The following is a 23,609-nucleotide window of genomic DNA, read 5'->3' on the forward strand; positions in this document are numbered from 1 at the left end:
ACCAGTAACATAAATGCTCTGACTTATGTTCTTATTAGAATCTATCTATTGCCTTGATAATATATTTTGAAAGTAAGTTCTGTGACGCAGTTCTTCTGTATGTGTGAAACACCTACTACAGTGCATCTACTTGACACATAATAAAAGAAAAAAAGAAAAAAAAAGAAAATAATCAAAGTATGGTCTCTGCCATCTTGACAGGAAAATGGCCAGATTTGTGATAGTTACTCATTTCCCCAGAGGAATTAATGTACAACATGGTGGAACTGGCCCTCAGAACACGTTTGCCTTAGTACTGATGAACTTTATACAGAAACATTTTTAGAACCGAGAGAAGAGTCCTCAGTGCTTTGCAAGGATCAAGTCTTCATAGCCAATTAGTCTCAGTGCAAATTAATATGAATATAGAGTACAGAGTGAGGCATTGTGTGACACAGTTTTGGCAGCTCTTAGGATTCAGTGGAATTGTAATGCCAGTATTTTCACTGGTTTACAGCAGAACTTTAAAAAAAAAATAAAAATCTGCTGCAAGGTTGGCATGCACCACTTACCCTGCAGAAATTAAATAATAGATCCACCTGACACAGGTCTTACTGAAAAGGGGCATGCTACATATAGCAATCCAAATCGGACTTCATCTATTTCTGCAGAAGCGAGCAGTCGAAGCGAAATAAAGAACAGAGGGAAGCCAAGGTACTCGTTAGTGTCTTGTAGGACTGTGCTGCAGGAGAAGCAAAAACACAGGGGGAGGGACAACACAATGGGAAAGTGCTGGCTCTGGGAATTAAAAGAGAGTCACTCCTCTGTAGGTCACCGCTTGTGAATTGGAAAGAGATTGAACAGAATAGAAAACTGTTGCCTTCCAAGCATCTGATGTGAAGTCAGTTTGGGAAGGAAACGGGAGAAGGGCTATCTCGCCCATTCCTACTAGATACAGAGCCACCTCAGGATTTGTACTAATTGGCACTCTCAACAACGAGGCCGGTAGCAGATAAAAGCTCTGCTCTCAAGGCTGAAAGCTATGTGGTCTGAAGAGCAGGACTGGCTACTCTTCCCAGGACTGTTAACCGAGCCTCCTGGCCAAGAACTAAAAGCAAACAAACAGTATCATACCCGAAACATTCAAACAACACAAAATAAGCCAGTGCTTAGGCATTTATCTTGGCTCTAAATTCTCTGTCACTCTAAGCCTCCTGTCCGCTCATATTAAATAAAAGGTAAATGCCAAAAAACAGTTTAAATACTGGCCTCTGTTCAAAATGGCTTGGTCTGTCTTGAATAGTGACTCAAAATCTAACCCTGGGATTTTCTCTGTGATACATTTTGATTAAAATTTTAGTGAGAACCTCGTGTTATGTTTGAAAAATAGCAATAAATAGGATACCAGGAATACCAGGATCTGTAAGTCTAACCTGTGCAGTACCTGCTTTCTGGCTGCATCCAGGACTCGGTGGTTCGGTGGAGGAAGCACAGACAATTTCAATAAAGAACAGCAAAACTAGCTCCTCCTTATTTCCACCATTCATCAGCTTCAGTCTGAGGCTTTCTGCCTGGTTTAACAGTGTACAGGATATACCAGTAGGCAGTGCGCAGAGTGGCAGCAGCACAGCTACCTGAAATGTTTGACAGATTATCTGTCTGCCAGCAAGCATGAAACACCTATTAAAGAGTGCTAGTACCTTGAAGGACAGAAATAGTTTTACTCTTATTTTAAACTACCTCATTATTTTAAGGCAAGCCTTTTATATGGCAAAGCATTACACAGATGAGACTAGTTTGCAAGGGACCCGATTACAAATCAAGCCTAGAAAGTAAGGATTAGAGGTTAAAACCAGCAAACTAGAATTGTACGTATTTCCAAATCATAGCAAGTGTGTAGTAAAGACTCCATGTGACTATCAAACCAGGACTCCTGGGTTCTCTTCACAATGCTTGGAAATTGTGTATGATTTAATGACACAGAAAAGAATAGGGGTCACAACATCTTCCCCCCCAGCCCCCTCTGGCCCTAGACAATAAGGTTTTGTGGACCCACCAAACAAAAGTAAATGACTGTGGGCAAGGCTGGAGCTTAGTGGATTCATCACTGGGACAAGGGAGACGACACTCACTAGTTCTTACGCCAAACTTCTTGGCCGAATGAAGCATGCACTTGTGCTCAGAACACAACCCTGGGAGATAAGATTCTTGGGCTATTTCTGGTTTCAGGATGGACTAATCTAACAATTAAAGCAGACTGATTAGAGGTCAGAATGTCTGGGGGAGGAAAATCATTTCAGTTATCATAATATGTGGAATAGTTCAGTCAGCTGAATTATTTGTTGTACTGTGATGGTAACTTAAATTTCTAGCAAAGGGGTCTTTTGGGGACTGGTGTTGACAGAATGCCCGTAAGCAGGTTTTGTACTTTCTTCCATAGGAGACCCTGTGCTTGAGTGTAGACAAAACTGCTACATGGAGGAAAGGAAAAGGATGGTTTGGAGCTTCATGAAATGCAGCGGGGGCCTGCCACAGATCAATCAGTATGACTCTCTTCATTTATGTTCCTCACTTCTTAACCTATAAAATGAGCGTAATAATGGCCTTTTCTGTCTTGCCCCTGTTGGTTTTAAGTTCTGTGGAAGAGGATCTGTCTTCCACTCCCTGAATCCTATCCACACATTCTCAGTTGGACACTAGTAAAGTCATGTTACTACTCAGCCTTGTTCTGCAACCCAAAGTAAAGACATGTTCACTTCAGTATTCACTTCAGAACACTTCATGTTCACTTTTATCTACCGCAGTATCCAAATTAAGCCTTTTCTTTACAACAGCATTGTCATAAACAACTAAAACTGCAAAAATGTACTTATTTTATTTCACATACAATACTGCACAATTATTGTCAAAAGCTCTTTGATTTACTGGCAGAGAAGAGGAAGACTGTCCTCAGTCCCAGCCAAATGCCTTTTTTTTTTTTTTTTTTTTTAGTATCTGGCTTGTCCACCTACCCTTTGGCACAATTTGTTCTAGAAAGTTTAATGCTACTGCGGCTTCAAACGGGATGGGAAGTATTTCAGGCTTTTCTCTTTCAGGAGCAAAGTCAGCATTGTGCAAAGATCGATAGAAGATTGGTTCCATTTGGCTCGCAATTACCAGATCATGAGAAAGCACCCACAAGTGTTTATGGGAAGGATGAGAACTAAGCAAAACCTATGTCATGGTAAAGATGATTATTTGAATGGCTCATTCTGGTGACCTTGCTGTTTGCAGCTCATGCATTTACATGAGCATTCGTTTACACTTTTTGTCTTCATCTGGGAGCAGTTTAGAATTAAATTTACAGTCACTGCACCTCCGTGTTGACTTCTGTTTATACTGTGAAAAAAACTACTTACCCAGCTCACAAAAGAGCAGGGAGCTTAAGAGTTAATCAAGCAAAGCAATTTCTACTTGCTCCAAACATACTCGGAGAAACTCTGCTCTGAGAGGCTGACACAAGGTCAGGAAGAACTGCAGTCCTTGCAAGGAGACTGAGGCAGATCGTCTGCCTCACTCTGAGAGGAGGGACAAGACAAGCTCAGAATCATGACTACTGCAGAAAATGAGAGGAGGAAAAGCTGTGTTGTGTGACACAATGCTTTTGAGAGCTCCCCTTTGGACAGTCTGTCCTAGGTCACTTAAAGTACTTAATTTTTCATAATATTTTTAAAAAAATTTATTACTACTATTATTATTTTCAAATCCTTGGATGAAGGGTGTCAAGCCAGAGGTGATGTTAAAATATCTCACAAGAGGCAGTTGATGGGAGTGATCATTACTGTTGTTACTTTAGTAGGTCCTTGCTGTGCCATACATGTCAGATGAGTTTGTAGTAGTTTGGTGTTAGTATGAGGTGTAGTAGTTTGGCACTGGGACCGGTTAAACTTTGTTAACCCTCAAATTACTTCCTTATAACTAAGCTGTTAAAGGCTGTGTCATTGCCAACACGAGGAGAACCTTCCAGAGGGGCAGGCTGTGAGCGCTAGAGCAAAGACACCATGGGCATTTGAACAGATCAGAACTCTCTCTTGCCTATCCAGTCCTATAAGCTATAGGGTCTGGGGTCGAGACCTGACAAAGACTCCATGGGAGGCAGTGGGAGTGCACGAGAGCTAAGAGCTGCCACCCCAGGGCGCCGCACCCAGGCTGCGCACTGCACAGCTGGAACTGCCACAACTTTCTTCTGGACCCCGTTGCCTCCCATGTGAGACCGGGGCTTGTGCTTGAAACCACTGTGCTGGCTTGCCCAGCTTCTCTCCAGGATCGCTCCATCTCTTCCATTGAACAAGGGCATTGTGTCACTCACTGACATTAAATACACCTGTGATTAAAAATGCTTTGGTAGCAGCCCATTTCACCTCCACGTTGTCCATTCAGTCTCAAACCACAACAACAGGAAAGGTAAAAAGAGTGAAGAGAACAAAGGCAGAAAGAGATCAGGTGGAAAACAGAACTGAAACTTAGGCCAAGGTTGTACTTCTCCAAACCACAGCTGGATCTAACACAAACATGTGTGGCCTATCGTGAAGTAGGCTGGAAACTGGTATGGGTTAAAATTTACTGGCTATAATTCTTTTATCATACATCACATCCTTCCAGACTTCAGCCCTTGTTATTTAGTTTATGTCCTTGAACATTAGACTTGGCATCCCTACCAAAAATCATGACTTCTTCGAACAATAATTTTAATCCTGAATATCCTCACTGATCACATACATGTATCGTGAAGTAGGCTGGAAACTGGTATGGGTTAAAATTTACTGGCTATAATTCTTTTATCATACATCACATCCTTCCAGACTTCAGCCCTTGTTATTTAGTTTATGTCCTTGAACATTAGACTTGGCATCCCTACCAAAAATCATGACTTCTTCGAACAATAATTTTAATCCTGAATATCCTCACTGATCACATACATGTCTTTTGAAAATACATTATTTTTACAACTTCTTGCTCTCTTGATTTCAAAGCCATCTCACAGTCATGAGTTCCAAAGAATGACTTTATGTTACATAATATGAAAAAAAATTCACTGAAAAGCTTTTGTTTTAAACATTTCTTGTCAGCTTCTCAAAAGGTTCCATTATTCTTTGGGCTTTTAAGTGAAATTCAAGTACTACACAATGCTTTAACTGTCCTCCTTGATGAGCAGAGACTTGCCCTTAATTCAGAGCATCACAAATTATATGTCAGATGAAGAACTGATGTACATTTTGATGTAAGATCTAGCATGTTATAATTTTTGAAGTAAATTAAAATTATGCAAAACCTTTATATAGCCTATCTTGATTTTATACCCTTTCTATGTTATTGTATAAATGATTTATCAGAATTAACATATGGTATTTGTTAAATATTACGCAGGCCAAAAGCAGGATCTTTTCGTGTGCAGTACGCCTAAGTGACAGATGAAGGTACAGCAAAACCTCGTATTTTATTTATTGTTGAATAGGAATGAATTTGTGTGCTGAACTGTAAACGATCAAATTAGGTAATATCAAATACACCTCTGAACTCAAGTCACATAGAATAGCTTCCATTTTTTTTCAGAAGCAATGGCTGATCTTTACCTACAGACATTTTCTGTTCCTCGCCTTCTGATTTTTGTGTACAATATCCGACCCGGCAGTTCCATGCAGATGATAACAGATCATTTACAGCCTTCCCTGAAGTGACTAATGGATTCAACCCATTCAGCACAGATAGAGCTGAAAATAAACTGGATCAATGGAGTAGAAAGAATGGAGTTCTATAATCAGATTATTTGACCCCAGGCATAACGGAGAGTGTACCTCTCTTTTAAACCAGGCTAAACTTTGGTCACAAGGCATCCAAGAAGTGAACTGAGCAAACGGATACAAATACTTTATTTAAATAATTTAATGGGGGGGGGGGGGAAATCTCTTTGATGAAGGACTTTTAAGAAACCGAAAAGATTTATGCACTTGGATTCTATGACCATTCATGGGGAGTTATGGCCTCCACTTCTTTAGCTGCCTCTGAAAAATCAGCACTATTGCAAGCAACTCCTTGATAGCTCAGACTTTCACTGTGCCATGCCAAAAGCAGTAGAAAGACCCTTCAGATTTCAAGTTCTTGTTATATACAGCTCACTTAGCCACCTGCCGAATGCAAGGAAATCTGTCTTAATGCAAGTCCCTGCATATGCAGTCTAACAACTTCTATTTCTCCCAACAGTAAGTAGTGTTGTACACATAACCTATGTACACGTGCACCTTAAAAAGCCAGCTCACATAACAATACCGTTACTGTAATTCTACATATAACTGCTAAATGCAAATAATTGGTCGAGTGCGTTCTGCCCTATGAAGGCAACCACCCCCATTAACCTCATGGGGTATTTTGCCTGAGAAAGACGTCTGGATACCACTGTTAGGGAATTCTATAACAAAGTTTCCGTCACAAGAAACACCCTCAATCTCCTTTTGCTTGTAAGAGGCAAACTTAAAATGAAGTTGGTTTTGGTTCCCTCTCCCTCCCTTCATACTCCAAAATATTTATTTGGGGTTTCTTTAAAAATTATTGTTTTGCCAAAGGCTACATCACTCCAGCTGGAATTGAAGCTAAAAAGGTGAAAATATCAAATGAAGAGCAGAAATCCTACAAGAAAACTTACTCTAAGGTTTTTCAGCCTGGTGTGGTTGACTTGAACAGCTGCTAAATTCCAAACTTCTGAGTTTTAACTCTCAACACCTAGCAACTTGGTGCATCAAGACTACCAAGAGCTGTCTTCAGAGTCAGACATGCAGTCCTGCATCTGGAACCTGATATTTCATACCCAGACATACATCAAGAATATATAGCACTTGGAAAACTAAAGCAGCAAAGCCAGTGATAATGCAGTACTGTACTGTTAATTTTTCAGAAGACCGGGTAACAGAGCAGATCAGGTAGAAAGCCTGGACTTCACACGGGAGGCTGACACCCCTGCAGTGCTGGCGTAAGCTGCTCCTCCTCCCTGACTTCCTGGACACTTGTCCCACCTCTGTGTTGCCCCTCTCATTGTGCTGGCACAGATGATTGTGCAGCTGCACGGTGAACTGGATCAGGGAACCAGTCCAACTCAGCAATTTTCTACTTATTTTTCAGAAATAAGTACCATTGTGATCAAATGGGAAATCATGGCCTCATCAGGAACATATGAGACTGGATAAAAAAAACATTATTTCTAAAAAATACTTTCCTTTCAAATAAAAGCAACTTATTTGCCCTTAAAAAAAATGTAATAGCTGACATTGAAAAATACTAACCCAAACATAGCCTGTGAAACAATCTTTTTCACTGTATCATCTTCTACAAGAGCACTTAGATGACACCAGGTTCAAGTAAGGACCAAACAACAGTATTCCAATTTGGACAAGACTGCCTTGCTGTAGTTCCATAAACGCAAATCAGACAACATCTACCTCAAAGCATTTTAAAATTTATGTCTCTTTAAATTATATTTTCATACATGCATTACATTATATTTCAAACAGGAGGGAAGACAAAGGACTTTCCTTTTTTTTTTTTTGCCCCTCTGCAGTTGAGCCCAGAACTGACTTAATTCCAGTTAAATCTGCACAGTTGTGCTGTAACTGTACTTCTTGGGGTTTCATGCTTTTTTCCTAGAGTACTGACCAGAGCAATGCCAGTGTTCACCCTGCTGGGATACTGGCAGTGTAGACAGCTTATGGCTGTATCTTGGAATTTATGAATCTGACCCGATTCACCAGTGAAGGCAATGAAGAAACCCTAATAAAAATGATCTGTTTGACTACTGAAGTCAACAGATGAGACCTCAATGCAATGCCAATGTATGATTTGCTATCATATACTAGCTTGGGATCCATTTCACTTCTGGAAATGGCCTGACACTAAGCCGTCCTGTTCAACTGATGTCAACCCTATCTTTTATTTCAATTCTCTTTTCTTTTTCCATATAAAAAGTAAATTGTATTAATTTGTTTTTAATTAGTTTGAGGTTGATAAATCTAAGCTTTCAACTCTAACATCTGTGGAACCAGAGTGTTTATAACAGCTTTTAAATTCATTATGAGAATAATATAAATCAAGTTTACACCTGCTATGTACTGAAACTCATCTCATTTCCGCTTAACCAATTTAATTCAAAAGTCATGGTGGCAATATCACTTTCAAAGAAAATTGTAGCCTTTTTTTTCTTTGCTCAGCCTGGAATCTGCATGTTCAAAACATGCAATGAAACTGCAATGAACCCGTGCCCACATTTTATCTACTCTTTACAAGGGAAGCCTATACAACAGGTTAATGTTGCTTCGAAAAAACCCAAACTCTTATTCCATCTCCTAACGTACTCTACTCTGGGTCTAACTTTTACAGATATGGAGAAAATTCTGAGAATATGAATGGAGAGTCCTCCAAATGCTCAAAACATGAAAACAAATGGTGGCAACTTCAGATTCAGGACTGCATACTTTTGAGTTCTGTCGATTTAAACTATCTTTGGGATTTTTATGGAACACATTTAAACACATGAACTCTGAATTTTGGGATTAATCATACTTGTCTTCAGTCTTTTCCATGAGTGACATGGACTATACACGCTATGCTCATACGTACAGTTCAGACTGGCTGTAATACTTCTGTTCCACATTCAGAGTCTCCAGATTAGAGGCAGTTTCAGGTCCGCTTCTGCATCCCCCATTCATTTCACTTAACAGTGCTGTATTCATTGTAACTTAAAACATTCATCTATAAACATGATGTTCTTTAGAGATTACATCAACATTTGTAAAAGATGCAAGTCAAAATACTCCCTATAGTAAATTAATGGATAACTTACGTAACAGTTATGTACTGTGCTTTTATTAAGCAACATCTCTAATCTGGAATGAACGTGCTGACTTAAACATTCTTGTGACAATGTGCAATGAAGCTCCCTAGAACATGGCTCTCTGAGAAGATTCAATGGTCGTTGTTACTGATAAAATTATAATTAATTACTAGACTTGCACAGTGAATAAACAAACTTTGAAAAAGGAAAATGACACAGACATATGTCATAGACATATGACATAGTAAAAAAATTACTTTTACTCTGCGTAAAAAAAATTCAAGTATTTACGTGGGTTAGGAGTCTAACTTCCATTGATGTTTAGTGGCGCTTAACTTCCGAAAACAATTGGGTTTTTTTTAAGTGTAAGCCATTACCACTGAAAATATTTCCTGGACACACAATCTACATTTGTCTTAGCTGAGCCCAGTGCCGTTAGTTTCACTTACGCTCTACTCAAAACACGCTCTAGCCATGATATTTGGATGTAGCTGAGTACTTCCGTCTAAGTCATTATCAGCTGAAAAACTCTGTAAATGCACGACATACATCCCCACACTGCATCCGAGTCCTCCTTTCCTAAAGCTGGATTTGTTGGGATAGAGCTAGAACCATTCACGGGCCGAGCGGGATGGGAAAAGCAGCCTCATTCTGCTCAGATGTGACTGACTGCGCCACTTCTGAATCGTACCAGTGGGACACTGCCCCGGAAAGAACATTTGAGAACCTCCGATTATATATATTAAAATCTCCACTATTAAAAAATGCAGCACACAATGTTTTTCACAAGAAAGACTCTTTTCAACCATGATTAATTTGTAAAACAGCTGTGTTCTGCCTGTGCATTGTGTCTGACCTAATTATGGTAATGTGCATGGAATAGATTTGATTCAAGCGGCACAAACCATGGCACTGTTAATCACGTACAGTAGTGTGAATAAACAGATGAACATGTTCTGGCTATGGGCCACCTGGTAGTAATGAAATATCTGTGCTCTAACCACACATCACCACTCACTCACAGATCTTTAATCAAAACATTTGACCCCACCTCAGATTACTTATAAACATTCAAACAGTGTTTGTTTAATAGGTTTTTCTGTTCACATAAGGATGATCAGAATGCAACACTCGCCCCATGGGGTGCAGTACCAGAGAAGGAAAAAAAAAATGCACTGAATTTGTTTGACACCTGTCACCCTCACAAGTTTGGTAAGTGCAAAATCTACCTGTTAATTCTATGTTAATTGATGTCATTATTCCCCGAGGGCTGTTTAGATGAATCGGGATGGTTCTCCCCTTAACATCTTTAGAAACAGTCATTAGAAGAAGGTACTAAGATAATGGCCCGATTTTTAAATACTGTCTTTAGTAGTCCCAAACACTATTAACTAGCAAACAAATCTAACCCCTCATCCCACAAAGCAGCTGATATCACAGTGAATGTGTGGTTACTAGAAAAAAACAGGTCTAGATACAAAATTGTTGATTTTAAGTAGAATTCTCTGGGGAATTATTTTTTTCTTTATGGGATTTGATTTTTCATAATTATTCTCTGTTCCAAAATTGGAATAGGAACTGCAAAATTTCATGAAGTAAAAAAAAATATCTTTAAGCTGTAGATGCTGAGGTCATTTTTTTAAAAATAAAAACATTCACGTAAAATAATAAACCTCCTTTCAAGTGGAAAAATATTTTATTATTAAGTGCAGATTAAAAATGGGATTTTTGTTTCTTTGGTTTGATTGCCTGGTTAGTGGTGTATAATTTAAATACAGTCTTGTGTAACAGAAAGCTTTACTTACAACAAATTTATTTCCTGACAAAAACCAAACAGCTTGTTTAGTTTTTCTCACCCTTCTTTTTCAGTTTCACTAAATTTTCAAACCTGGCGGATGTTCCCAAAAATTAGGCACAGCAACACTGTCTATTTCTTTTGAGCTCTTAGACAGGATCAGGCAGAAATAGACACCCAGGAGACAAGAGAGACGCTATTTAATACCGGTGCCTGTGAGCAGGAATGTTGTGAAGGATGCAGAAGGTAAATGGCTGTTATATATGTTGGGTGACACTGAGGTTTCTGTGAGAAAAGGTGTTCAGTTTGAATCAGCTTATTCAGACATCTGCACACCCACCGTATTAGGCCTATGGTTTTGCAGGAGGGTTAAGGGCTGCCATTAATCAGCAGTCTGGTTAAAGTATATTGGTAAATGAAGCTGTTGGATTGATTAAATACCCTTTGGTCGAGTGAGAGCTAAAATACTGGAAGCCAGTACCCAAAGCACTGTCAAGATGGCAAAGGCTAATCAGAAGCTAGGCTACGTGAATGGGATTTCCTTAGGGACTAATAGCAAAGGTAAGGTATTGACTCCAAGAAGCTAAATGAGTATTATGCCTGCTGGCGTGAAGTGCATGAACGTGTGCAGGAGGGAAGCAAAGACCTGCTGAAAATGCAGCCTTGGAAGTGCTGAGCATCGAAACTGTCTGTTGTTTGTCTATTTTCTAAAAAACAGCATTACAGAGTTGCACCAATAAACTGTATGTCATCTAATCAATTTCTCTTTCACCTAAAAGCCCTGAACTTTTCAGACCGTGAGATTACATGGTTCTGTGTCCAGTCTGGTCTATGAGACTGCAGCTCACTGACACAAAGCATGTAGCAGCAGCCATGCCTTCAAGTATCTGTGCCACACTCACAATTACCTCCAGCCATCGTACTTGCCATGTGCCAACACTCTATTGTGTCAGCATGGCTTATGGGCAAGTCATGAACCAGATCAATAAACCGATCCAGCTTAAAAAGTGCCTCTCTTTCTAAAAAAAAAAGTGCCTTGCCCATATTAGGGCATATTAGGCCATATCAGCGATATGGTTTCCCATGAATAAGTGATTCACAAGTCCTCATCGCTTTAATTATTGTGAAGGCTACTATCCTTCAAAACAGCTTTTTCTTTCCTTCTCACATATACACACAAACCATTAAAAACAAACCCACCCTTTCTTCCGATATCAAGACATTTCACCTCAAGTTTCATCTGATTGCTAATGTTTCCTGCCGCATCATACTCCTGAAAATGGGGTTGAGAACAGAATGCCACAGACTTAGTTACAATGGCAAACTCCCCCATTTAGGCGGGTCGTCTCCTTCCCTCCCCCCACAATACGTCCTCAGTAACACTTCAATGAGATGGCATTATGCAAAAGAGCTGGCACTGCAAAGCATTTTATTACGCTTTGCCCGATTATGCTAATTCTAACTCTATGAAGCCACTTTCTCTCTCTTCTCTCCCCTACTCCCCTCACTTTTCTGTGCTGCTAGCGAACGGGTTTTACCAAAATGGGGAACATGAATGCAGTTATGAAACAGAACAAATTAAACAGAACAGTTGGGATCACTTTTCTTTCACGAGACATTGCATATGTTGCAGTAGCAGGGCTACAGAAAACAGCAGCTTTACCTTACGCACTCTGTGTTTTTATTTTTCAGCTATTAACATCATACGCAAAGGAATACTGGGACTGCCATGTTAAGGGGCCAGATTTTCAAGAAGTCCAAAAGCCCAGGGCCATGTGCCACTCGCCCATCACTGGAGCGCAGGCAGGCCTAGACCTGGCATTGCTGACCTGACTCCACAGAAGTGTGTAGGACCGTAACTTGAATTAAGGGCTCTTATTCTAAAAAAACACAGAAGCCATGCCTGTGCACACAAGTAACTGGAAAGTTTCTAGTTCTGGAAGCCCAATGGTATATATGCATAGGTTCATTCATTATTTGAGTCATTATAGTATTGATAAACCTGACTTCAATAAAGGCCTGAATCCCAAAGTTCTCTAACGGTAGGGATGCTCACATGCTCCATATGAGACTGGAGATGACAAAGCCTTGTCCCTTATACCCTGAGGCCAATAACCCAACAGAAATCTGTATTGGACAAAACCTCAGAACCATTCTACTCATACAAATGCCACAGACAACACACACTACTCCTGGAACAAAACTAAAGTTTTGTAGTAAGAGAAAAAATTGCAGAGGGGGCAAAAGATACCAAGGATCCTTGGGAGGGCAGGATATCTGCTGATGAGGAATGAAATGCTCCAGCCCTGCCCCACACTACAAAGGAGGGTAGAATATCCCTGGCAACCGACCCGCAAGGAAATACTCCTCCTCAACTCTAAATACAACAACTGGCTTAATCCTGAGCCCAGGCACAATGTGTACCTAACAGGCACCTGAGAAATTTTATCCTAAATTCAATTTGTGGCCCTTGCTGATCGTAAGTACTTCAGAAGAAGGAAATCAAGCTCCCTGCAGAAGCTGTCAGACATCAAGGAAGGGGAGGGGGGGAAGGTATTTTCTTCCTGGTCTCTGCAGGCAACCAACAAAAACCCCAAAGAATGGGATTAGTACAATGCAAACATGGTGCAAAGAGACAGAAACCTAGTTCCCTGACAAAGTATCTTGTAATATCAGTGCATTAGGTACTGAAGGGCTTACATCAGAAGCTTAACTATTTGTCTCCAGGAATTCTCCTGTTCTGGAAAAAAATCTTTTATAAAATTATAAATCTTAAAAAAACCCCTCAGGATCCAGTTGTAGAACTGTCCATCTCCAGTCTGTTCTACAACTTCACTCCCTGGAGACCTCCTACATGCCATCCTGACTTCTAGCCCAAGTGGAAGGGAAAAAGCGAATGATAAAATCTGGTTCTGAAGCGCCCAGACAAGATTGGCGCTGGAGATGAGGGAGAGACAAAGATCCTCCTTAATTCTCTTAGCAAGAGCCACTCAAAGTCTGCTCTCAGTTGACTGCATTCCCCTCAAAGGACCCTGTTCCATTAATGGCTGTATCACTGACATATTCCTCCCACAAACACCAAGGCAGCTGTGCAAAGCGTTTACAGGAGACGTGTTTGCCCTCATCTCTGTGGGGAACACATAACTCCTTCGGGAGCGTCTCAGCTAGGTAAATTTGGTACAGATCGACAGATTGCATCATCCTTGTCAAATGTCTGCAATTTTTATGCTCAGCACAGAGCAACTTCCTCCTCAGGAAAGGGATTTCTCCATTTCCTACACCATCAATCCCTATTCTTCACACAGTGAAACCAAACATTCTCAGCGTTCTCATTTATTTGTGAAGAGTATTTTTCTCATATTGTCCTCTAACTCTTGTAGGCTTTCAAGTCATGACTGCAAAATTAATGGTAAACAGCCAGAACCTAAGTAAATATTCACCTCCAGGAGAGAATTCCAAATTAGCAAGTCTGATGTCATTCCATATTAGGCCTTTATTAACTGCTGCATTTTGCAGTCACTGCCTGGTAAGTCTGCCAAGCTGGATGCCCAGTACTCCACTAATTGTGAAGCTAACGAATTTATCACCTTACTTTTAAATGGCACTACTGTTTAATGCATGCATAAAAATCATAAATACGTACCTTTTACAAAAATAAAATAAGCCTTAGTATTGAAAAGTAGTGACAAGAAAAGATGGATGAGTGGAAAATGCTTTCTTTTATGAATGGTGTGTGAATTCATTGTTCAGCAGATTATTTTCATGTTTGTACTGCAACAGCCCAACTACTTGCAGAAAACATACATTTTGATCTTGGGATTTCTGCTAAAAAGATTCTTAACAGCTCAAGGATGACAACATAGAGAACGACAGGAGCTCATAAGACAAGAGCAGATGTGGTCAGGGATAAGAACTAGTATCTGGAAAAGTCTAGGTTACTTTTTTTCCTGAGGACCGAATATCAGGAGTCTGTATACACCCCATTACACACTTCCTTTCCAGGGTTAGAAATAAAACTAAACCATGGCATTGATCAGAAAAGGACTGACGTCTAACCGTATCACTTACTGCTTCAGAGACCAGAAACAACTTCACTCTTTCTTACTTGTAAACCCCAAATTCTCTGGATGCGAGGTTTTCTTACGGCCAACAGTGACACTTTAGCTGTCCTTTTGTCACCTGCCTAGTTCCTATACTCAATCTTGAAAATGTGAACTTGTGACTCGTAGGGGTGGGGATGGGAGAAGTCCTTCACATTCAGAATACCCAACAGCTAATTCTCAACACCATAAAGAGTACATCATCAAACGTGAGCTGACAATACAATGAGCTCAGCAAAACTTTCAAAGGACTTACACTTTTTTAGGACTTTTGAAGCCAGCCTCCACATGCTACTGTAATAGGAAGAACACCAGGTCACACATGCACACAGCATTAGTAGTCCCAATATACAGACAGCCTCCCCTTAACACCCCTCAGCTTCTGTTATTAAGTTTACTTGTACTTTATTGCTGACCCACCAGATGTCTCTGAATGCTGTCTCAGACCTGGAGGACATGCTCTGAATCACCGCATTTCATTTTGAATGTTCATTGAAATTCCAACATTTTCTTTACTGACTTGTTTATCAACTGCTCTAGAAAGAGAACGATGCTCTGTAAACCAGAACTCAAGCTGCGGCAACGCCTTTTTGTCTGTGGCTTTGGCTTAATTACTTCCTCTTGCTTAACTGGATCACCCATCCCATGTTTTATCGCAATCGTTAATTAAGGATGGCTTAAAATCCGAATCTGTTCTGTATGGTCAAGACTTCCTTCTACTTTGATACATGTTGATAATTTCTTTGATCCTCCAGTACATCAGCACCATGGGATACCAGTTTTGCAGATCTTTCTAGGGAACATGTCTGAACATCAGATCTTTTTCTTCCTATGAGACAGAAGTCAGCTATACGTTGGAATAGAAACTTGCTTTTTTGCTATTCAGATTAATTTCTCTGGGGGTGAAGAGGAAAAGATATTTCTGAAAGCTCATTTAATACACTTAGTGTTTCAAAAGTACCTAAAGACCCCATGGAAAAAATAATTTCTTTGCAATCCTAGCAGCATTAAATATCATTCTATAAATCACTTTTGTAACAGTGATGCCTCCTTCTGAACATCCAGTGACACACAAGAGGCGGTCTACTGCAAAAACATCCAAGTTATACTGAACCTAAAGAACATTCAAGAGCAATATCCAAAATGTCTAGTGTTTTGCGATAATGTTTGATATTCCTAATTAACGGTGATAAATCCTCTCTAACAGTCTCTTCCCATTTCCAAAGCTTCCCTGAGTCAGAACATACAGAAAACCCAGCCCATGTAACTGGAGGATGGTACTTAACAGATTTTTTCAAAAACCTGTCTGGGGGTTGTCTTTTTTCCTATCACTACTATAACAGAACGGTAAGTAGAAAAAGCTAAAAACACTGGTAATGATTACAGTGTTTCCAATGCCATCCTGAGGCATGAAACAGTACATCTGCATTTTCTGGAATGCATCTTGCCCATTGTATCAGATTTATAGAGGGTCCCTTTCTGCTCCTATTTCTTAAAGAGAAAAAGAATTCTAAGTGCTCTTTAAAGGAATTTACAATTCATATTCTTTTAACAGCTATCCTCCCCCAGCCTTGAAAAAGTAACTAAATCCAAAAAGAGTCTGAATTTACACATGCAAGCTTTCAAACACCTCTTGCCTTTTCCTTCATTTAATTCCATTCTACTTGCCTGCTTGTAAAGACTCTTCGCTGTACTTTTATGGTCTCCATCAACTAAGAGTCTTACAATATTAATAGCACCCATTTTTGGACCATTATGTGTTGATCTTTCTATTTTAAACATAGAGCACCGAGGGACAGGGTACCTGTGCAAGGTTCCCAGAGGCATAAAGGATTCAGAGATTTGAATGAAAGTTGGCCACAACTGACTCAGTCTGTTCCTTTCTCTGGCTTACATATGAATGATACGGTTGGTTTGCGGTTTGGTTGTTGGGTTTTTTTGCTTTGTTTGTTTGTCTGTTAAACATGGCTGGTGTAATGCCACTCTAGCTTAGAACCAAACTACCTGTAATGCTAAGCCAGTTACCAAAACAGCACACACAGAACCCGGCATGGAAAAGAAACGCGACCACAAAGGACATAAAGGAATCCTAATCATTCACAGCCGCATATACCCACCAAATACGTGCTCAAGACTTATTTTTTAATTAACAACTAAAAGAATTAAAATATCTGAGAGACCTAAATCCTACAGTCTCTCTCACCAAATACTCGAGCATTTTGGCCTCTGCACTTCACAGTGAAGTCACTGAAGATAATGCATTGGCTGCAGTCACTCCTGCCATAGAACAGCAGCAGTTGAGATAATATCTTATTTATTTATTTTATTCATGTTATTCATTGCCCTTAGACTTTGAGCTCTGTTTTAGAGCTATGAAAACAGGATGTTAATCATTATCTTTCTGACAGAACACAGATTTCACACCTTTTTTTCCCCCTGTATAAAGGACTTCACATCAAGCAATGGAAAACAAAGAGTGTGTCCTCTGCTAGTTGAGTTTAAGTGGTGTTGACTAAAATGGGGGCATTTATGGACAGAGCAATGATAGACCCCTGGAGTCACTTTACGGACAGAGCAATGATAGACCCCTGGAGTCAATTCCTGCACCATAGAGAGCTGTAAGAGGGATGAAAAATTGTGGCCAATGAGCAGGAACCAAAGACAGGAGAAGGGAAAAAGCAGGAACTAGGCCCTTACTGCTAAAAAATTTTTGTAGCGTAGCCCCACATTTTTGTTAAATCTAAATAAATCAATTCAGACCAAGTTTTGAACTATGTTCGGTTTTCGATGCGGATTAAAGAGAAATCTGAGTCAAGAGCTAGTCTTAATTATACTTAAAAGCAAGCTGGTACATACATAAATAATGAGTCTACTGTAAAGGAGGAACACTCCTATCTCACTGACTGCCTGGCTACAGTTGCTGCTCAGAAGCAGAGCATCACATTCTTTTAAGGACCAGTTACCAGCTCCCCCAGTTCCCGCTCAAATAACTTCAAAAATCTTGCCTGGGCACTCTCTGTATGCTCAAGTCCCCTCATTTTTGCTGTCGGTGAGCATAGGTTATTTTTATGTTCTGTGATTCAACCTGAGGTAGAACCCTGAAATGCTAATATAACACAAGCAATAATTTCATACACACCCCCAATAAATTATACCCAGCCCAGGTTTCAGTAAAATAAATATCTTTCTTTTTTTTGTTGTTGTAATACGTATTACTTACTATCTTCTACTTAAGATAGATGCTTTTGTGTTGGTTTTTACTCTGGTTTTGTAAATGTTCATCCTTTTAGTGATATTTTGCTGATAATGGAATGACAGAACAGAAAAGAATATGCAATGAAGTTAACAGAATATGAGCTATAAGAGGTACAGGTAGGTGCAAAAGTAACGGTCTAACCAATATCTACACTCAGCAATGAGGAACTCTATCCGTAATGCGTTTCAGTTGGTAAACACGTTAACTTGCTTCTCTAGCTTCTGAAACGTAACATCATTTTAACGGCGTAAGAGTTTTCTCGTTCATATACCTGGGACGCTACATGCAAATGATGATTTATATTCAGCAAAGATGAGTTGCTATAACACTGAAGCGCCAGTTTAAGGGCAGCTACTAGGGAAATAAAAGAAAGTTTTGCATCTCTTCATCAAAGGAGGCAAATATAGCTAAAACCATCCAACAGGTATTTGCTCCAGCTTCAAAATAGCAAGCACTCTCTCTGAAGCAAGGACAGGCAGGTAATCGATTCCCTTCCACATAAATTCTTTTCACGGAATTCCCTGCTGGACTATTATTGTTCCTCTACTCACTTCAAATGGAATATTGGTTCCGTTAAAACCAACAACAAAACTTCTTGGACACGTGATTTCATTTTCGTCTTCTACACAGCCAGGAAACACAGGTGGGTAACTTTCAAAGGAAAAGAAGCCTCTCTTCAGTATCCTGACATAAAAGTAGGAAGAAAGTATGATGAGGGAGGTAAACAACCATCACTGAAAAGCAACAGGCACACTGAAAAGCAAAAACTCAGCTACAGCATAATGAGAGACAGCAGGGAAGGCAAGGTATGTAGGTACTCATTAGCACAACATTGCTGTCAGCTTAACCTGTACAAGGGTCTAACTTTTCTCTAACAAGGCTAGGATTAATGCAGCCATCAATCTAGTGAAATCAGCTGCCTCATGTCAGCAAACATAAAGGCAAAAATACATGAATGAATCAGTAGCCAAACACAAACGCATGTGTGCATACACATATCCAAAAGTGCTAAGATAACAGAATGAGCAACATTTATTCCAATAGACTCCCAAAATAACATACTAGACCTAGGACAGAGGTGACATCACAGAATCACAAAATCGTTTGGGTTGGAAGGTTCATCTTGAGATCACCTAGACCAAGCCCACGGCTCAAGCAGGGTCAGCCAGAGTAGCTACAAGGAAAAATACCTGTTCCATTATATCCAGGAAATAATTATTCTAGAATTAAGACCATCAAAACCAATTTGAGCCAACACAAGCATTTAGCCTCGCTCCTGCCCCTCTTTCTGCACGAGCAAAATAAATAGATCTTGCAGTGTATTCCAATTCTTAATAAACTCTGCCTGCCTTAGATGAAAACAGAATGGATTCTAACAATAATTGTGTCTCTGAGAAAACGTGCTCTTGCCAGCAGCTCCCTCCTATTTACATCAGGAGGGTTCAAGCTTGAGTTCCTCTATTGATTGCAACTGTGGGAGAGAGGTGATCGCTCAGGCAAATTTCAAGCCATTCAAGACTTTAGAGGTCAAAATCAACACCTTAAGCTTAACTGGAAATAAGGCAATAATTTCTGATCTCAGAATATCAATGCTGTATGACACCATCATGATATGCCACGTAATAGGCAGGGCTATATGCTGACTTCACTAGGTGAAATACTAGTGAATAGAGCCAACAGAGAAGTACAGAGCTAACACACAAATGAGCACAGCACCAGCCACAGCCTCATAAAACTTCCAGATCAAGTTCACCGTTAGTGTGAATAGCCATGGCTCCGTTAAGGTAAATCCAGCTATATGAAACTATCCTACCTATGCAAATTGTTGATGTTTTTTAGTAACGTAAAGGGTACTTATTTTGAACATATCTCAGTGTCCTTTAACAATATTTACAGAAGGAAAAGACTTAATATAAAATACAGTTTTCAGGTTCTGAAATTCAAGAGGAATCAATCTCACTGAATATAATAGTGTTAATCCTCGACAGTTTTAAACAGAATGAAACTCCTGCTTTGCTTCCCGTCTCTCCCCATCACAGTATTCAACTTGTATCAGTAAAACTTCAAACTCTATCCCCTGAAGCACCAGCTAAAATTAAAACCTATTGTCCTTATGGCTGATTGAAAAAAAATAATTTTTGCTGTGTAGAGAATTCAGATTTTTTTTGCATTTGTTATTGATCCAAACCAAAGAAAGAAAACATTCGATAGAACGAGAAGTTCGGCAAAAATCTATTGAAAAATGCCAGAAATATTTCAGCTCAAGTCAGTCCCTTATAGAGTCTGTAAATCAGGAAACCCTGCACCTCCACTTTTTCTGATGGTCCCGTTCTGCAGCTGGACTTTATCCCAACCGTGACTACGGTCACCCTACCGACCCCCAGAAGTCCCGGTAGACTCTGACAAACCACACACTTGCCAAGCAGCGGGTCTCAAGAACTTTGTGGCTCATTTTGAAATGAAACATTTTATTCATACTTCAGAACCCCAAAACTTTCATTTCCCTCAGAGGAAAAAAAATACTTTTTATAAGATGTGTTTCATCTGAACTTTTTTCGCTGGTCCTTGTTCTTATACTTTGTAAAATGGATTCTCTATTCTATAATAACCAAGTGGGTCAGTAATAATGAAAACACACACCTTTTCTTTCTGCCTTTAGCTACCCCATATTCTCCTGCAGTTATGTTTTACGCTGCTAGCTGATGGTGTTAGGATGAGACCACAGCACAGATACTGGTAGAAATGTGAGGGCCATTGAACATTGTGTTTATTCTAAATGCATCCCAATTATACAAAGACCTGGGCTAAATAACTTTGTGCTCATGCACTGTGAGGCTTCAGTGCTTAATAACCCTCAAAATTTCTCATTCCGATGTGGCAGGGCGGATTAGGGCTCCCGTACTGGGCTGCAATGCATGGTGCTCTTCCAAGGCAGATTTTTCTCCCACCATCTTCTCGGACTTGCTTTTTCATTCCTACTTGTCACTGTATGTTTTTATGCACTTGCATTTCATTATCCAAGCATCTTTGAGAGAGGAAGGGAACAAAACAGCTTTAAAAATGCTGTTTATGGGATGGAAGGAGAACCTGCAGGAACTGACCTTTCACCTGGAACAGAGATCCTGATTCAGCCATCCACTCAAACACAGGGCAGCAGGGCTACTATGTGTTATGGTTAATAGGTACATGGGAGTCTTGCTTAATTATTAACTCTTGACTGCCTCATCTGCCAGTAAACTTACAGATAAACCAAACTAAAAAGTGCTAAAAATTCTTGATGATTATAATAAAAGGACTTGTACTCCAAAGTCACATAAACTCTTCTGAAGATCTTGTCGTACTATCCTGAAAATGTGCATACTCCTCCAATTAAGACTTCCTATAAATACTCCTTATGCCCAAAGGTGCCATCTAATTTACATATCTATGAGCCTAATAAGAAAACTGAAAAGACGCAGCTCCAATGCTTGTGTTTGCCTTTTTGTTGGTGAAGTGAATAAGTAGTACACAAGCTGGTGAGTTTTGCTACACCTGGTCATCACAGAAAAAAGGCCATGCAGGCCAATGTTCACAGCTATCTTGGACACCTTTGGTACTCTCTGGTCAGCTTCCAACATCCACTCTTAGCCACCTGGTGATAAACGCTGCTATACAAGCTGATTCTAGGGAACTGAAGTATCCCTCTCTCTAACTCTTGCATCAATTCCATGGTGTAAAAGAGCCAGAGGGAAAAAAAAAAACCCACAAGACTATCTAGGGGCAGCAAGTTACAGACTAATTGGAAGAAGCGAGACAAGACCCAGTATAGATTTCTCCCTAGCTAGACTTATTTTTCAATGTAAAAATAAAATATTAAATTAAAATAGTGACTCAATGATTTTAAACTATTACAAAATTATGTTGTGAAAGTCAATTAAATCTGCAGTCTTGAAGCTTGAATTCCAAGTGCTTGGCACCTAGCAGCAAGTTACAGACTAATTGGAAGAAGCGAGACAAGACCCAGTATAGATTTCTCCCTAGCTAGACTTATTTTTCAATGTAAAAATAAAATATTAAATTAAAATAGTGACTCAATGATTTTAAACTATTACAAAATTATGTTGTGAAAGTCAATTAAATCTGCAGTCTTGAAGCTTGAATTCCAAGTGCTTGGCACCTAGCATATAGAACATGGTTGTTTTTGCAAGTGCTCAACACAAAATTTGTAAACCCGTCCTTAAGAAATCCCCCAATCATACTCTGCAATAATACAACAAAGCAAGTAAAGGAACCTTATATTCACAACTCCCTGTTAACACTGAACCTTCTGCAAATGATAGCTTGGTACTGAAAAACAGAGCTATGCCTTAATTTGTTATGACAATGACTCTATTAGCTTGAAACAATTTAAGATATCTTTGCTGAGTTCCATCCCTTAATTAACATGACCTTTCACAGTGCTGCTGTTCAGCTACTTGGCCAACTTTCCACTTGGCCAACACGGACCACTTTTATGAACTTTTGATCAACTAAGGTCTTTAGGATAGTTAAAGAAACCAAAACACATCAAATGAAAGTTTAAATGCCAAAAGAAGAGAGACTTGATTAAATATGCCCTTCAAAGCACAGAAGACCGTTTAAGCTATGTCTTCCTCCGCCTTATGCAGTAGGAATTTCTTGTACATTTCTTCAGCCTACTTAATGATTTCTATTTGTTGACTCATGCAAGAAAATAAGGTGATTGTATTCTCCCAACTACGCTGAATTTTGAGCCAGGTGTTAAAGCAGCTTGACCCAATATATGAAACGCAACAATAACATCAATAGCACTGTGCTCTTAAGCAAAAGAATACAATCTTTCCTTGTGCCAAAGCATTCTGTTCGAAAAAATGATGTACCTGTCAAAAGGAACATAAAATTACAGATCTTCCTACTTTCAGCTGCCTATCCCTTCACCTTCTACTATATTAAGTTTTTGAAAATTCTTTATTGCACGGGTACCTTGAAAAGAAGGATGGCCCACTTGTTTGGGAACCAGCCTTGACTTCAAAGATTGCTGTTCAATTCTGTGCTGTACCCCAGAACCGCTGCAACTTTGGGCAAATAACCCTCGTTTATTTGGCTCTCATCATCCCATGGAAACCAATCGGAACTTAGACACCGAGACACCGCTCCAGATTCATCCCTTATTTTTCCTATACTTCAGTTGATCAGAGCCATGCAAACAAACCAACAAATTAAAGAAAGAAAAAAAGCACAACAGGCAAAGGTTACTCAAACACCATTTTAACTAAGGCAGATTTAAATCATTGAACAAGATTAGGACTCCCCTTTGTGCCACTCACACAGTAAGAAATTTTCTGTTGCCAAGTAACTTATAAGCTAAAAAATCAAAACAAGGCAGGGAAAGCAAATCAGGACAGAGAAGTTAGTCTGGATTTTGTTATTGCTAGCTTTATTTTTTTTAACATTAAGAGTTAAATAATTAGAAGAGAACTAGACTCAAAGGACTCCCTAAATCCAGGAGGTGGATTTAGGTGCACAAGTCCATGGGACCTGATGAGATCCATCTGTGGGTCCTGAAGGAACTGGCGGATGAAGTTGCTAAGCCACTATCCATCGTATCTGAGAAGTCATGGCAGT

General features: G+C 39.6%; 1 protein-coding gene across 1 annotated transcript in view; it reads right to left on the minus strand.

Moving 5' to 3' along the window:
• LRRTM4 (leucine rich repeat transmembrane neuronal 4) overlaps positions 1–23,609 on the minus strand; it is a 229,932-nt gene that overhangs the window by 167,301 nt on the left and 39,022 nt on the right. The window lies entirely within an intron of this gene.

This window comes from Aptenodytes forsteri, unplaced genomic scaffold (assembly GCF_000699145.1).
Source record: "Aptenodytes forsteri isolate BGI_AS27 unplaced genomic scaffold, ASM69914v1 Scaffold158, whole genome shotgun sequence".
Classification (NCBI taxonomy): domain Eukaryota; kingdom Metazoa; phylum Chordata; class Aves; order Sphenisciformes; family Spheniscidae; genus Aptenodytes; species Aptenodytes forsteri.